This window comes from Equus asinus, chromosome 3 (assembly GCF_041296235.1).
Source record: "Equus asinus isolate D_3611 breed Donkey chromosome 3, EquAss-T2T_v2, whole genome shotgun sequence".
Lineage (NCBI taxonomy): Eukaryota > Metazoa > Chordata > Mammalia > Perissodactyla > Equidae > Equus > Equus asinus.
In genome coordinates this window covers 60,160,806-60,176,342 of record NC_091792.1, presented here as the reverse complement: position 1 = coordinate 60,176,342, position 15,537 = coordinate 60,160,806, and the positions used below count along the sequence as shown (strand labels likewise).

Sequence of the window (15,537 nt, the reverse complement as noted above, 5' to 3'; positions counted from 1 at the left end):
CTTTCATGAAATAGTATAGCCTTGTCCTACCAATCCCCAATCTCTTCACTTTGTGGCCCATTTTCTTCCCTCCATATCAGCATCCCACTACTATGGTATACCTAGGACATCATATCAGATATACAAAATTGCTTCTAAAATTTCTATCTCAATCATCCCATTTATTAACCACATATCATGACTTTCTTGATCATTTTCTCTAGCAACCTCCTTACTACAATTCTTCAATTCCATTAAAACTTTAATCTATTGACCTTACTATTTTCTCTCCATTCATTCACCTCAATCGTTTTAATTTCCTCCTATCCAGAATATTTTCAGTGTTTCAAATAGAAACTATTCCCTTGCATATGATTCTAACATTTTTGTTTTTTGATCCTTTCTCTTTCACACTTGCCTTGCCATAGCTTGAGGTGAACCCCAAAATTCACTTTCTCCTTTTTCACAAATAAGCACCAAAATGGTGCTATAGAAAAATAGTGATACTCTTGCTGATTGGCTTTACTTTAAATTTTAATCACTAATCTCAAATTAACCCTCACTCTTGCGTGGTGACCTTACTATTGTTTCTTAGAATTTCACTTTACCATTCTCTTAGATGATTTATTTCATGCATTAGCCTATCTCCTCAAATTTATCAAATGACCACTATCCTCAGACTAAAAGTCCCTCATCCTAACACCAAATCAAAAAACATCCCTATGGCTACACTTATCATCTTTCTTGTTCCTCTTACAAAGAAGAAAGCTTGCTCACTCAATGTATGCCATGGAAGTTGAAAGACAAGGGAACAACATCTTCCAAGTATTGTGTACACAGTAAAACAAGAAAATAATAAAAATATTTTCAGAAAAACTAACACACACACAAAGAAAATAGAGTTTATCACCTGCTGACGTCCATCAAAGGAAGGTCAAAAAGTGTCATCTCAGGTAAAGAATAACTACAGAAGGCCAATATCAGATGCAAGAAGAAATTATAAATAAATAAACTGGTGGACATATTAGTAAAGCTAAATTAGTGGGATCTACATAAAAGTATCTAATTTGCAAGGTAAACTAAAAGATTTATCTAAAATGCTAAATTAAATGGTATGTTAGAAGAGATATAAAGAGTTCAAATGACCAAGGTCATTTTATGGTTTGGAAGAGAGTTAACTGCAAAAATCTTTATGAATTACAAACCAGAAGTAATAAAATATGAGGGAAGAAAACTAAAACAGCGAAAAATAGAAATACAAAAAAACCCAGCATAGTGCAATTTTCAGCAAAGTAGATTAAAATGTCAAATATAATAATCATTAGATATTGATCAGAAAATATTGTTCCTGTCAGAAAATATTTAGATTACTTTTATGATATCCATTTTCTCACTTATACCAATATAAATATGCTATATAGATGCATATATACTTATAACAATAACATACATATAACAATAATTTATTTAACTTATTGTTATAAGTATATATGCATGTACGTATAAGTAGAACAAAAACATAAAAAAAGAGTTATAAGTTCTCATTACTTTTTAAATTCATAGTAATAAAGAAAAAATATTCTCAGTTCTAGAGATCTGCTGTACAATATTGTGCTTATAGTTAACAATATTGCATTGTACAGTTAAAATCTGTTAAGAGGGTAGATCTCATGTTAAGCATTCTTACCATAATAAACTTTTTTAAAAAGTTTATGGTAAATACATTATAAAATAAACATATTTGTTTCACTTTATATTCTTCCTTTTTATTTTGGGAAAAAAAACAACTAATATAACATCCTGGAGGGTATATATTTGATTCTCTGTCTTTAATATTGTAAATCAAGCAAAGCTGAGCAGGTGCTTGCTTATGAATCTATTTATTTTTAAAGTGAGAATATATATTTTTTTAATCTCATAATGACTTTCTGGTTAAGTTGACCTGCATAGAAAAAAATTTTGTCAAATAGAAAGAAGCAACAGATGTTTTACCAAAATAAAAAAAGTATTTTCTCCTTTATTATCTGAATAATTACAAATCAAGTAATATTGATGTGTATGTTTAACTTAATCTTATTGTAAAAATTCTGCACATAGAGCAAATAATGTATGTGGAATCATAGCTATTTATAGAATGGTGGAGGACTATGCAGTCTCTCCTTTTTTCCTACTTTATTGAAAGGATGATTAATAAGGACCACGGGTATCGTTCTTTTCATAGACGAAGTGTTGATTCAGTACCAATACATGTAGCAATGCCTAGGACAGAAAAGTAAATAAACTGATTATTTAAGTTATATTTTACTTTATTTTAAATATTAGCAGAAAGAGAAATTTGATACATGTAATAGTAATAATATTTCTTAAATGCCTTCAATGTTTCAGGTACTCTGCCTAAACAATTTATGAGATATGAAATAATATCTCTATTCATTAATTCATGCGTTCATCCTGTGACAAATACCTATTTACTGGGTATGCACCATCTGTCAACTACCCTGGCTGATGAATAAAATGACTGAAGTCTCTCTTTTCATGGAGCTTACATCCTAATCAGGCAGACAGGAAAAATCCCAGGAAATTATACATGCATACATATTTACATATATACATATACATACAAATGTAACAAAATGTCGGTAATAAATTCTATGGAGAAAAATCGAATCAAATGGGATAAAGTGATAAAAAGTGAGAGGGGGAGGTATGCTATGTTATACATGGTGATCAGGAAAAGCATCTCTGAGGAGACCACATTGGCAAGGACTTAAATACAGGGGAAGAAGTCCACTATGAGAATGTCTGGAGGGAATGGCAAGTGCAAGGGCCTTGACTGACGGAAGTGTTTTAGGAAAACCAAGTACGGTGTGAGTCAGAGAGACTGGTGGAAAATGGGTCAGAAAGGCAGCTGAGACGAGATCATGTTAGTCCTGGTAGGTCAAGAAAATGCATCCAAGGTCGTGATGAGTGAGAGACGTTTCTCATGGTCACTTAGGCAACATACACAGGAGCTGGGATTTGAAACCAGACCTTCTTTCTCCAAAGCATGTGCCCCTAATTCCTACTGTGTATCTCCTCCCTTCAAATATGTTAATAACCATCTTTTATTTATCAAATTTACCAGCTCATTGAACAAATACCGATAGGATTGTAAGCATACCTTTTTGTTGTTGTTCTTTGCTAATAGTTCAATTGCTTTTTGGAGCAGTGTATTTTGAAGCATTGTAGACCTATTGAACATCAGGTTATTTTTTTCAAATTTACTTTTTAGAGATGCTTTTAGATTTTGTCCTTTATTTTGCTACTTCTCTTCCACTCCTCTTTCCTTACACACACATGAGGTCTTATTATTTTATATGTTTATAAATGTTAATTTGATAACAAACGTCTGATACACAAGATAAGGTGAGAAACATCAATTTCCACTGATTTAAGACATCCTAGACATTTGCATCTGCTCTCTTGTTGATGTTTTTCCTTCCTCCGAATAGCAGCCTTACCTCCCAGCTACTCTAAAAAAGTGATTTCTATTCGTAACTTTAATTCTCACTATCTGTATCTTTATCAGGCTTTTCTGTAGAGACACATAGTTGTGGGAAGATTAAAAATAAATATAAAATATGTTGAGGTTAAATAATATTTTCTGACTTAAGTAGCAAGTATACTGTACAATATATAGAAAGTTTTACAAAAGGCTATGTACCCTATCTGAATTCTGAATTAAAGTATTAAAAGTCAGCCTCCTGGGGGTGGCCCAGTGGTGCAGCAGTTAAGTTCAAATGTTCTGCTTTGATAGCCGGGGTTCAACGGTTTAGACCTCAGGTGCAGACCTATGCTGTGGCAGGTGTCCCACATATAAAGTAAAAGAAGATGGGAATGGATGTTAGCTCAGGATCAGACTTCCTCAGCAAAAAGAGGAGGATTGACAGCAGATGTTAGCTCAGGGCTAATATCACACCCCCCCACCCCCCCAAAAAAAGAAAGCCTCCTGTGCATTATCATCTTTCTCTCCTAGATAACACTACATGGGCCCTTCATAATAGCTTTTTACCTTGCTGCCTGTTCTGATAGTTTTTAGATTTGATAAGCTTCAGTGTTACCTCAGGCTACTTCAGGTAAGATTTAGTAAAAATAAGGATCTGAGGCTGAAATAAATGAACTCCCTTTGAAATGCTCATTGCTAATGAAACCAAGGCTGACTGTTCTGATAAGGGCAGACTCAAAATTAATCAGCAGTAAGACATTAGGGGGAATGCTAAATTTCATTTCCCAAGTCTTTACAAGTGAAGATCCTCCTTATATTTGTATTCCAGATATTTTGGGTGGAAGTAAATTTACTGAGTGCTTTTTGTGTGTGTGTGAGGAAGATTAGCCCTGAGCTAACATCTGTTGCCAATCTTCCTCTTTTTGTTTGAGGAATATTGCTGCTGAGCTAACATCTGAGCCAACCTTCCTCCACTTTGTGTGTGGGACACTGCCTCAGCATGGCTTGATGAGTGGTGTGTAGGTCCACAACCAGAATCCAAACTTGCAAACCCTGGGCGGCTGAAGTGGGGCACGTGAAATTAACCACTATACCTCCAGGGATCCCCAGGAGTGTTTTTGAATATACAGCATTGTATGAAAATGTTCCTTTTAAGCAATCTATTAAATGCCATATTACAATTACAATAAAGTTATTTTAAATAAGATGTACCATAGATTTTTCTAAGATGACTAATCAAAGTTTGGTAAAAATATCTTCCAGAGCAAAATCACAATCATATTAGCAAAAAGATATTGTGCAGGTTTAAATCATTCAATTAATTTGATTTAAAAAATTTTCTATTTTTGATTCAGCAAATTTTCTTTTAGGGATAAAAGTAAAGAAATTTTGATAAGAGAGAAAAGGAAGAATGAATTGCCTAAAATTTTGGGAAAGCTGGAGAGAAATTGATTTCAAAATTGGGATAAAAACAGTCAAAAGAGTGCTGTATGCACTATTTACACAGGTGGGAAAATGCTAGAAGAATTCATTTATTGGTAGCAATGTGGTAAAGCTGCCTTAGGATTCCATCCGCAGCACACTGATCAAGACTAAATGGTTCTATTGAGGATCAAACACTTCCTTACCTAGAACAACAGAGACTCATACACACACAAAATTACATGTGTACTCCTGCCATTGGAGTTGCCATTTACCATTCTCAAAGGCAGTCAAAAAGGAACATCAAACCTACCCAGGCTCCAAACAAACTACTCTTTTCTTTTCAAAACCATCCTGTATTTGACACAGTCCTCTTTTAAGTGATTTCTTTTCTCTGCGAAGAACTTACCCGACATATAAGAGCCGAAATTGTACACTGGTTTCCTGAGACTAGCTTAAATACCAATTCCTCCACAAAGTATTTTCCGATGTCAACAACGGTTAATTTTCCCTCTTTAAAAAAACCCCTATAAATTAGGCATCTGTTATTTCAACCTCTCTTTTACTAACATTATGATCCATATTTGCTGGACCTCACCTAAATCTGATTTCAAATTGAGATTACACTCCCTGATTACATTGCAGTTATCAAATCACGAGAATCCTTTACCTGCTTATGGAAGTTAATGTCTCAAGTGTCTCATGTTTCACCTTCTACTTAAAGAATATTGGTCAATTAGGTTATTTTGCTCCTAAGTTTTCATCGTGCTATACCGTTGCTTCCCCTGTGGATGCTGATCTTTGCTGTCACCTCTTGGTTGGGTACAGCAATCTCTGCTGGGGACTCTGATGTTGCCCCTCCACAGCCTTGAGAGGAAACACTGCTCTTCTCAGTAGGTTCTCCTGGCTCTATACCTATTTGTGGACCTGGGACTCAGACACACATTCTTGCTCTAAATACAAGCCACTTCATAATAGCCCCATTACACCTATTCCCATTTTAGAAGTAAAAAGAAGAGTCTTCACGATGTACGCATTCTTGCCCTGCCTCTGCTTAGTAGCAGTAGCTTGAACAAACCAAAGAAAAACCAAGTATCTTCCTTTCTTTGAGTCCTTCTCTCAGACCTAGAGAGATGATATTCCTTCACTCAGACAAAATGCACTCTTAAATTCTGTTCCCAGGATTAACTACTTCTCAGGAAATTGTTATCAGAAAAAATATTTTTCAAGAGAAAACCATATTCTAATAGCCATAATAATTCATTGCCCAAAAGTCTACCAGTGGCACAATTCTCAGTTTTACTCACTGTCACTCTTAAATAGTCTATGGCTCTCTTGCCTATTAGATTGTGAAGTATGTGAAAGTATAACTGAGACTTAAATAAAATTATATGTCCCACAGTATATTATACAGGGCCTTACACAATGGAGGGATGCAATGAATAAATATTTCTTGGTTACTGTTTTGAATGGGCTAGAAGAGGGAAGTGTGTGAGTCTGTGTACCATCTTTGCCTCTCTAGAAACTTACGTGTTGTATGACTATTATTAAATGAACAGATAAGTGTTAGTTAAATTGAACCAGATGTCTCAACAACAATTGAAATATCCGAAAGGAGAAGCTGATTAAATTAGGACTATAGACAGGTTGTGGTCAAATGGAAAACATGCTTTCTCTGAGAGAATACATGTGAGTTTGGCTATATCTTCTAGTTTTTCAGAATTTGTAGCATTTAAAGTTTCACTTGAACTATCTCAATACGTACATCATAGTTAAAGTTAAATTAAAAATACAGCATACTGCCAAAATAAAATATCTATTTGGTCCGCCTATGGTCAATTTTTAATTTCTGTTCATTGTTAAGTTTCATTAGTGTTATATTTTTCTGTGTTATACACAGTTTGAAATTATAGTAGTGGAATAATGCATTAAAATTTGACAAATCTTGGGGCCAGCCCATGGCCAAGTGGTTAAGTTCATGCGCTCCACTTTGGCGGCCCAGGGTTTCACCAGTTCAGGTCCTGGGCGCGGACATGGCACCACTCATCAGGAAGGAAAACTTTAAGGAAATATCCATAATAGATTAGAACTAAAAGTTTTAAGTTGTTTCAGAAAAATCCAGGATTTGCAAAGGAAGGCAGAGAAAGTACGGTGATGTAATAGTAATTCAAAGGTAATGATTCCAATGGGCAAAATAAACATTTCACTTGTTTTGTTAAAAAAAATTGCGATTATTATTTCATTTATATGTAAGTGTAATCTTGATGGCCCTGTTTTTGTAAAAATCAATTAACAAACATATAAAACTATGCACATATATGCATGGCAAAAGGTATAGAAAAATATACACTACCCTGTTATCATTGACAAAGCTAGAGGACAAAGGTGAAGATAGAGGTTGCAAAGAGGATATTTCTAAATGTTTTAAACTTTGGCATTCTTTTATTGGTTGCCTTGAGCTTGTGTTTGTGTTTCTTAAATATTGGAGAATTTAAGAGAAGAATTTAAAAAACTTGTCCTATTACAAAAATGACAAAAATTCTGCCAAATTATGAGTAACTGTTGCTTGTAAGAGGCATTTTAGTTGACTTCTTATGATCTATTGACATTTTGAGGAAATCATTTTTTTTTTTTACATTCTCATAATGTAGCTAGTATTGGAGACTCTAAGGGAAAACTTGGACAGTCTTCCCTTATATGAAATATAGATAATGCTGCTCCCTCTAATTTATAAGGGATCTACTTTAGGGAATTATTTTGGCATTTTATTTTATTTTATTTGGCATTTTAAATTATGTTCTAAAATTTTAACACATTTCAATATTTATACCTTTTTGTAGTGTGAAATCTTTGTCTATTTTGTTCTTTTTCAGTTTCTCAAATATGTTTGCTCAGTAAGCCAATGAAATTTTCTGAGTGAGCATCCAATTGAAAATGTTCAAATTAGAAAAGAGATGAGAATACTGTGTGTGAGTATTTAAAAAAGTTACAAGAATTCATCGTATATATTTTTATATAAAAAACTTTATCCCAGGTTAATGTCTCACTTCTGAATGTCTACTTTTCAAAGTTCAAAGTTTTCCTTTGCATATATATTCTTTTGATACATGCATAGCATCCCATTATTTTGATCTAATGCGATAGACTTATTTGCTTAACATCATCATTATTAATATTCATTGGTAATTTCTTTAAGTTATCATAATGTCATATTTCTCTCTCATGCCTTGCTGTCAGTTGCAGAATAACAGACCTGCTGCTAGTAACTATGCCTGTTCAAGGAACTTTTTTCTAATTTCATTACAATTTTTAGTAATGATACAATTTTTAGTAATTAAATTTCCAAGGATAATAGAATTATGTGTGCATTCTAATGTAATAAAATTTAAAAGAAGTCTAAATATTGGTAATGTGAAGGATATGGATTTTGGTTTGTTGATTTTGTGACAGATCCAATATTCATCCTAAATGTTTTTTGATATTTTTATTTTTCAGATGTATAAAAAAAAATTTTTTTTAAATGTAAGCAAACTAGATTTTAAAGCCTCAAGTAAAATGATATTATTAAAACATGTTCTCAGCATCATTATATACACTAATCTAGCAGGAGGTAAGAGAATAAGAGGTATTTAGAAACACGTCTAATTCTAAAAATAAAATCACTAATGTCATTTGTAAAGATCACTCACTAGTATAGAATGAATAATGCACTATATATTTGAACAGTGTTTTGTAATTTAAAATCACGTTCACACATATTTTATCAAGGAATCCTCACAATAAACCTGAGGGGATGTTTTTATACATTTTCCCTTTCAGATACGTTAAGTGGGAAGTCAGACTAAATGCTGCTGTCAGCCCAGAACCAGGGCGCTTTCAAATAAAGCTTTTGCTTTCAGCCAAGACTCAGAAGTCCTTAAGTGTCTCCCAAAGTAGGAATTCCTAACCCACTTTATCCCAAGGATCCCTTTGATAGCGTACTGCTAATACACTCTAATGTTATGCCTGCACACAATAGGAGAAAGTGGTAAATTCCATTTAGAAGTCAATAAAAACGTAATTTTTTCCTATTCAGTTTTATGGACTTCATAATCTCTGTCCATGTACCTTCTTGCAGTTTGCAAACCTCAGGATAAGAACCTCTGCTTTAAAGTGCCTCAGAACTTGCTTTCCAATTGCAACAGAGCAGAGAAGAGAAGAAATAGGAAGTGCAAAGGTGGGGCTCAAGATCTCTCATTCTTCATTTGTCTGTCTTATGTATTCTATTTTATAGGAAAGGTTGAAGAATGCTTCCTCTGCTTGAAAAGTAGGTGAACGTAAACTCGGTCTACTTTTTAATGACGTTTTCTCTGCCTTTTATTCCACTCATATTAGTCTCACCTCAGATTCACTGTGTGTCCAAATAAAGAACCAGTTGCCACAGATATTTCCATCATATATAACTGTGAAGGATGTGAAGTTAAAATGACACCTCTGCCCTCCAGGGCTGTGTTGTATTTGTTAAGACAGAGCTAACGTAAAGCCACATTTTAGCAAACTTGGCTGGACCATATCCATCTTCTCAATCTGTTGAGATTCTCCTCAACAGAGCATGTAAGAAAAAGAATTAGAAGGAAAAAAGTTAACAGAAAAACAGAATCATCACTCAATTTTAGCAAATGGAACTTCTGATAAAACTTTCTTCATTCACAAATATTTACTGAAAGCTTTCTCTGTGCTGGAAAATGGGAATGGGTTTCTCAAATAGAAGTACTAGCGATGTAGGATTTCTGTTAAATTTTTTTAATTCAAAATCTTAATATTTTCAGCAATAACCAATGAATATTGGTCTTTCCTTCATTTCAGATGATTATCATATCCTCTTTTATGAACAATCCTTTATTAAAACTACTTAATATTTCTAATTATTCAAACAGCAATGATAACAAAAAAAGAATAAATAGCCTTCTACATGGAGAAGAGAATGAGATGGCAAAGGTGAGAAATCTGGAAACACTGAGAAGTGAGAGAACCCAGAATGCTTTCTATCCTTCATCTGCTAAACATGACTCAGTTGGAAGGGAGAGAAACTTCTCGGGCATGATATAGGACCTACATCTCATTCTCATAAGAGAAACACATGTAATGAGGGACACCTAAAACTAAGAATGAGATAAGAATAGTCTACTGTGATATGTTTTCTACTGTACAATGTATAGTATATTTTCTTTAACCCAATGATGGGATATTTCATGCCATTTAGTTAAACAGCATACATCAAAAGAATAAAGAGAATTAACTAAATAATAATTACTTTATAATAATCAGACAGAGTAAAAATGATGTTTCAGGAAACATTTCTCTAGAATGTAAATTCCAAGAGAGTAGGTTATCTCTGAATATTTGGCACAGTACTTCAAAAATATCACAGTTAAAACATTGCGAATGCTACTTAAATATCACTGATAATGAATAGTCCTATAGTTTCTTTTCAGTTACTATACAGTATAGTCTAATGAAACAATATGCTCCTTTAAAAATAGCTCTTTTATTGGAAATTAGAAGTTATTGATAAATCAGTCAGACTTGTGGATACCAGATCACAATGATAAGCTCTATATACCATTATTGCATTTTGATTGATGCATTATTCAACAATATAGTTGATTAGATGCCTGATAATATTATGATAGCTACTATCTGAAGCTATTTAGGATTTATTCCTCAATCAACAATGCGTGTAACATAAAATTAGGATAAACTTGAGCAAGGAGCTTACAGAAGTGATTCTTTAAATGATTCTTCGTGTAATTAAGTTCACTAGGTTACTTGGTGTCTTCCTGAGTTGCTAATCAACATTCTACTAAAGCATTTAGGGACTTGTTTTGACCACTTTTCCTTTACTTGGCATCATTTATAGTCCTGATTTAGTGTTTTGTTCAAACTAAGGTTAGAACATCATAGACTCTTTGTAGGTGGAGTGAATCAAGGGAATATTCAAAGCTTTATTACAGAATGTAAAGTATTTAGTGTCTGTAATCTTTGACACTACTGACCCTTAAGGAAATTAAATTAATTTGGTTGATATTTAATAAAAAATTAGAAGTTTATGTTTTCTATTAGTTATGATATTTTAGTCTGCATAAAGAACTTTGTGTTTAATATTTGCTACTGCCAATATCAGATTTCACGTTCAAAGATAACGCAGTGGCACACTCTGTGTAGTCATGCACATACAGGATCTCAACAAAAAAGGCAGGCATATCCACTTATCCAAAATTTTCTCACCTTGCTGTACTCTGTTGTATGTTAAAAGTCTGATTTCCATGCTTTGTCTTGGCTCTATAATTTACATTGCTCATTGACTAATATGATTAAAGAAAATTTCACTGAACTTTTAAAATGATTCTTCATTTTCATTTATTATGGGAGGCAATGCATTGGAAAGTCCTTTGTAAAGTCTATTTGCAAATGATAGGTGACATCATTACAAAAAAAATATTATTATGTTCATTCTGCTGATACAAGCATCAAACTAAGCAGAAGACAGGCTAGCTCACAGAATGCCAATGTTCATAATTTTTCCTGAACAGGATGTTAAAATATCTCGTGAAATTACTGCTCTGCTCTCTCAACATCAAGGTCTAATAACTATAGTTAGTAAATCTCGAGAATTTAGCTAAGTTACTCCATCGTATTGCTACCTCCACATCCATTTTGTTTGGGCAAGAGGCCTAAGGGGCCCTAAACTGACACTAGCCCCCTCATGTAAGGGCAGACCCTAGATAACAGCCTGAAGAGACACAAGCAGTTGCAAGTTCCTCATACGACTTCACCAACAGTCCTTGTAATCAACAATCTCCCCTGGGCAGGGTCTTCCCTTACACCCCTCAGTAAGACTTCTTGGAGCTTACCAAAACCCTGCTCTTTTTTGGTTTGAATTGACCAATCCGGCTTAGCCTGGGAACCCAAAACCACTCCAACCATGGACACTAATAAAGGCATGTGCCCCACGTCCTGTCTGGGTCTCTGCCTTGACTTCCCTGTGTGGCTTCGGGAGACTTGCCTTGTATTTCCTCCACTGCCTGTGAGTAACAAACTTCTCTGTTTCAACTTCTCTTGTGGTCTGTTGTCAAACCGCAACTCACCATTTGGCATCCTGGGCTCTAATTACAAATGTTAATTGAACAAAGTCATGACAGTGAGTGAAAGATTTTATTGATATTATACTGATGGTGATATTCTCATTTCAAAATTTTCAAGTTTTAGTTTTAAAAGTGATCCTGTCCTTCATTTATATGCATTTTAACCTATCTTCGCATTGTTGAATAGTAAATTGTTTGAACCTCTGAAGAGTGTATTTGGTTTGTCGAACTGAGCCTATATAAAAATGAATCATAAATGGCTCCAACTTGACCTAAGAACAGACAAAATTAACAAGGCTGGTAAGATAAAAATACTTTACAGATTTACTAATGTCAATCTTCAAACTAATTATAACTTAATTACAGACTGTGACAAGATTAAAATGCCATACAGATCATAATATGTTTTAGGTGGTTCTCATCAATAAATAGATAAGAAAGACTCTGAGGTGAAGAAGTAAATAATATTAGCTCTCTTAGTAGAAGCTAAATGTCAAATCAAAATATGTTATTTAAATATAAAAAGTGTGGGAGAAACCTTTAAGTTATGTAATTTCTTATGGATGAATAGTAGCCAATTAACACAGAGGATCTGAGGTGCCCCTAGGACATATCTGCAAATAGATTTTATGTTATTTCAGCTAAACTCTATTAATTAATCATTGACTTATACATCCATGAGCTCAGTTACGAAAATCTACATTTTAGTATTTTGACAGTAATGATTTATGCTTTGGGACAGAGTGAAGGCATTTTCAAAAACAAATGGAAAAATATTATGTTTTTTCATTGGTGATTTTTTTAGTGACATCATATTTTAAGTGAAATTAGACTTACGCATTGGAAGAACACTTCAGGATGCTCTAATCAGGCACATTTCAAACACGACTGGAATAAAAAAACACTACCTGAGGATTTAATACAGATTTCTTATCTCCATTCAAGATTGATTGGTCCAGGGGAATAGGCTGACAATCTGTGCTAAAAAATAAAAATAAAAATAAATCAATAATATCACCCCAATAGTGGTTTTAAATTAATGGCATATTCCCACCACCACACTGTTAGAACATTGAAATTACAGGGAAAAGTCTGTTACTCCCAAGGGACAGAGTCTCCAACATTTTCTGCCAGCAGCAGTTACCGTGAAATTGATATTCCCTTAACTTCTGATCATTTCCACATCATGTTTTGTTATTCTTTGTCTTCATAATCTTTTTTTCTTTAAACCTCCATTTTCTGCTTCATATTGCCTTAGAATGAGACACTAAAAACATTGTGTACATAATGCAACTTATTTGCTTATATAATTGTAACAGCATTCTGATGCCTATAAATTGGCACGTGTAACTCCCTAGTTTGTCATACAAGATTTCTACAATTTGAAAGGCCATGTGTTTATCTTATCACTTCGAATTATTCCACAACTCAAATTTCCTTTGGAGACAAATTCTACACACTTCTCTACTCTTATGATTTTGATAATATTTATTTCCTAGAATGAATTTTTTCTCGTCTTTTTTATTTAAATCCTACTCCTAATGCATTAGTGCAATCAGATGAATGGATTCAGAGACTACGATATTATATATATCACACACACATATATATATATACTCACACATACACACAGTGGAATACTATTCAGTGTTAAAAAAGAAGGAAATCCTTTCATTTGCAATAACATGAATGAACCTGGAGGACATTATGCTAAAGGAAATAAGCCAGATACAGAAAGACAAATATTGTTATGACCCCACTTATATGTGGAATGTATAAAAATAGAACTCACAGAAGCAGAGAGTAGAATGGTGGTTGCCAAGGGCTTGGGGCTAGGGGAAAATTGGGAGATGTTGGTCAAATGGTACAAAATTTCAGTTATAAGACGAACAAGCTCTGAGGATCTAATGTACAGCACAGTGACTTGGAGACTTTAGTTAATAATACTGTTGTATACTTGAAATTTGCTGAGGGTAGATAAGTGTTCTCTCCACACATACACACAAAAGCTAACTATGTGGGTGATGGATGTGTTAATTAACTTGATTGCGGTAACCATTTCACAATGTACATATTTCAAATCATTACATTGTACACCTTAAATATATAAAATTTTTGTTTATCAATTATACCTCAACAAAGCTGGAAAAATTTTCTTCATAAAGCTTATGTTGCACACCTCATTCCAAAAGGTTGTTTCCTGCCTGAAATTTAACAAAAGTAGCTCATTCAATCTGTTCTGTTTAATCTTGTAGATTTATGTGCCTCCTGTTCTGTGCACAAAAATTTATTGATAGATCTGCAGATGCTCTGTCAATTTGCAATACTCTGATATCCTTCTGTAAACCCCTTATGTTTCCTCTCTTAGCACAAACATAGGTTATGGATCAAGAGTTTAAGAAGGCAGGACTCCCACATCGAGGTTGCTGATGTCCTATTCATCCCAGGCTGGAATGTTTTTGAATATGGTTTATTTTAAATGATAAATATAGACAATATTGGATATTCTATAAGAATTAACAAAGATTTTTTTATACCTTACCCTCCACAGAAAAAACTCTATACTAGATACGTCTGTTCCCCAAGTCCCTTCTCTGACAATCATAACTGGAGATTTTTCTCTTTCTCTTTCTCTTTCCTAAATGCATTAGAATGTGTTTCAACAGATTTTTCAATAAGAAAAAATGATAAGAAGAAATGTCATAAATTTAGTCATCTAAATTATCCTGCAGTACTCCCAGAGCATCATGCTATTTAAAATTCTTAAAACATGTTATTTGCATGTAATTCTAACAAAACTTACATGAGTAAAATGTGCTATACAATTTTCTAAACTCTTTATAAGAATTATCATACTGATAATACTATGATGTAGGTAGTATTCTTAGCCCCATTGTACAGATGAAGAAAGTGAGGTTCAGAAAGTTTAAGTAATATGACAAAGGTCATACAGCAAATTAGGAGAAGAACAAGGGCTTTAACCTATAAATTGAACTCTACTCTCTTATTCCACTACTGACTCCCAGAATATCTGAGTTGTATATATGGCTTTCCAGAATGAACTCTACTTTCTCCAGCCTCTACGTAATCACATATGGTGGCTAAGTAACGAGATCCTGGTAATGAGATATAAGCAGAAGGAACCTTTGGTAGCTTTTAGTTGACTTTCTTAAAAGATAGCTATGTGCATTTGGTATTTCTCTCCCCATCTCTTCAAGATGATGCTTGAAATAGAAATATAATAGCTGGAAATCCATATTGGATGCATCTTAATGTTGATGATGAATTCTGTACCATAAATTTGGCCTGGCACGATTTTAAACTACTGGGGGGCCTTTACACTAACCCTCAATTGCCCACATCCCCAATTTTCCATGAGAGAGAAATTTAACTTTATCTTATTTAAACCACTGTTCTTTAGTTCTCTATTAATCATAGCTGAATTTAATCCTGACTGATAGATTTCCTAGGCTATACTGAAAAATCACGTAAAATTAGTACACCTTATAACACTGGGTTATATATATT

General features: G+C 33.6%; 1 long non-coding RNA gene across 1 annotated transcript in view; it reads right to left on the bottom strand.

The window, feature by feature from the left end:
• Nucleotides 1-15,537, bottom strand: part of LOC106831745 (uncharacterized) — a 98,450-nt gene that overhangs the window by 81,201 nt on the left and 1,712 nt on the right. The window contains exon 2 of the long non-coding RNA XR_011502450.1: nt 12,918-12,990. This is a non-coding gene — a long non-coding RNA (uncharacterized lncRNA). The remainder of the gene's footprint in view (nt 1-12,917; nt 12,991-15,537) is intronic.